Consider the following 2754-nt stretch of genomic DNA (forward strand, 5'->3'; position numbering starts at 1 on the left):
CGGCTCTGCTCCGTACACCGCGTACACGCGCGGCTCCGCTCCGTACACCTTGTACACATATGGCTCCGCTCCGTACACCTCGTACACACGTGGCTCTGCTCCGTACACACACGGCTCCGCTCCGTACACCTCGTACACACGCGGCTCCGCTCCGTAAACCTCGTACACACGCGGCTCCGCTCCGTACACCTCGTACACGCGCGGCTCTGCTCCGTACACCTCGTACACGCGCGGCTCTGCTCCGTACACCTCGTACACGCACGGCTCTGCTCCGTACACCTCGTACACTCGCAGCTCTGCTCCGTACACCTCGTACACGCGCGGCGCTGCTCCGTACACTTCGTACACGCGCGGCTCCGCTCCATACACCTCGTACACACGCGGCTCCGCTCCGTACGCCTCGTACACACGCTGCTCCGCTCCGTACGCCTCGTACACACGCGTCTCCGCTCCGTACGCCTCGTACACGCGCGGCTCTGCTCCGTACACCTCGTACACGCGCGGCTCCGCTCCGTACACCTCGTACACGCGCGGCTCCGCTCCGTACACCTCGTACACGCGCGGCTCCGCTCCGTACACCTCGTACACGCGCAGCTCGGCTCCGTACACCTCGTACACGCGCGGCTCCGTACACCTCGTACACGCGCGGCTCCGTACACCTCGTACACACGCGCGGCTCCGCTCCATACACCTCGTACACGCGCGGCTCCGTACACCTCGTACACGGGCGGCTCCGTACACCTCGTACACGCGCGGCTCTGCTCCGTACGCCTCGTACACGGGCGGCTCTGCTCCGTACGCCTCGTACACACGCGGCTCTGCTCCGTACACCTCGTACACGCGCGGCTCCGCTCCGTAAACCTCGTACACGCGCGGCTCCGCTCCGTACACCTCGTACACGCGCGGCTCTGCTCCGTACACCTCGTACACGCGCGGCTCTGCTCCGTACACCTCGTACACGCGCGGCTCTGCTCCGTACACCTCGTACACGCGCGGCTCTGCTCCGTACACCTCGTACACGCGCGGCGCTGCTCCGTACACCTCGTACACGCGCGGCTCCGCTCCGTACGCCTCGTACACACGCGGCTCCGCTCCGTACGCCTCGTACACGCGCGGCTCCGCTCCGTACGCCTCGTACACGCGCGGCTCCGCTCCGTACGCCTCGTACACGCGCGGCTCCGCTCCGTACGCCTCGTACACGCGCGGCTCCGCTCCGTACGCCTCGTACACGCGCGGCTCCGCTCCGTACGCCTCGTACACGCGCGGCTCCGCTCCGTACACCTCGTACACGCGCGGCTCCGCTCCGTACACCTCGTACACGCGCGGCTCCGCTCCGTACACCTCGTACACGCGCGGCTCTGCTCCGTACACCGCGTACACGCGCGGCTCCGCTCCGTACGCCTCGTACACGCGCGGTTCCGCTCCGTACGCCTCGTACACGCGCGGCTCCGCTCCGTACGCCTCGTACACGCGCGGCTCCGCTCCGTACGCCTCGTACACGCGCGGCTCCGCTCCGTACGCCTCGTACACGCGCGGCTCCGCTCCGTACGCCTCGTACACGCGCGGCTCCGCTCCGTACGCCTCGTACACGCGCGGCTCTGCACCGTACGCCTCGTACACGCGCGGCTCCGCTCCGTACGCCTCGTACACGCGCGGCTCCGCTCCGTACGCCTCGTACACGCGCGGCTCCGCTCCGTACGCCTCGTACACGCGCGGCTCCGCTCCGTACGCCTCGTACACGCGCGGCTCCGCTCCGTACGCCTCGTACACGCGCGGCTCCGCTCCGTACGCCTCGTACACGCGCGGCTCCGCTCCGTACGCCTCGTACACGCGCGGCTCCGCTCCGTACGCCTCGTACACGCGCGGCTCCGCTCCGTACGCCTCGTACACGCGCGGCTCCGCTCCGTACACCTCGTACACGCGCGGCTCCGCTCCGTACACCTCGTACACGCGCGGCTCTGCTCCGTACACCTCGTACACGCGCGGCTCTGCTCCGTACACCTCGTACACGCGCGGCTCTGCTCCGTACACCGCGTACACGCGCGGCTCCGCTCCGTACACCTCGTACACACGCGGCTCCGCTCCGTACGCCTCGTACACGCGCGGCTCCGCTCCGTACGCCTCGTACACGCGCGGCTCCGCTCCGTACGCCTCGTACACGCGCGGCTCCGCACGCCTCGTACACGCGCGGCTCCGCTCCGTACGCCTCGTACACGCGCGGCTCCGCTCCGTACGCCTCGTACACGCGCGGCTCCGCTCCGTACGCCTCGTACACGCGCGGCTCCGCTCCGTACGCCTCGTACACGCACGGCTCCGCTCCGTACGCCTCGTACACGCGCGGCTCTGCTCCGTACGCCTCGTACACGCGCGGCTCTGCTCCGTACACCTCGTACACGCGCGGCTCCGCTCCGTACACCTCGTACACACGCGGCTCTGCTCCGTACGCCTCGTACACGCGCGGCTCTGCACCGTACACCTCGTACACACGCGGCTCCGCTCCGTACACCTCGTACACGCGCGGCTCCGCTCCGTACACCTCGTACACGCGCGGCTCCGCTCCGTACACCTCGTACACGCGCGGCTCCGCTCCGTACGCCTCGTACACACGCGGCTCTGCTATATCCACCCTGTAAACCCCTCCTGACCCCACACATAACCTTCACCTCATCCAGCACCATGACAACCAGCACAGCAGAGTCCTGCATCCACTGAGGCCCCTGATCATGTGACCCCTGACTCCTCCCCTCCTGTGAC

This window comes from Phyllobates terribilis, unplaced genomic scaffold (assembly GCF_046119375.1).
Source record: "Phyllobates terribilis strain yellow unplaced genomic scaffold, ASM4611937v1 Scaffold_5__5_contigs__length_657084704, whole genome shotgun sequence".
NCBI lineage: Eukaryota > Metazoa > Chordata > Amphibia > Anura > Dendrobatidae > Phyllobates > Phyllobates terribilis.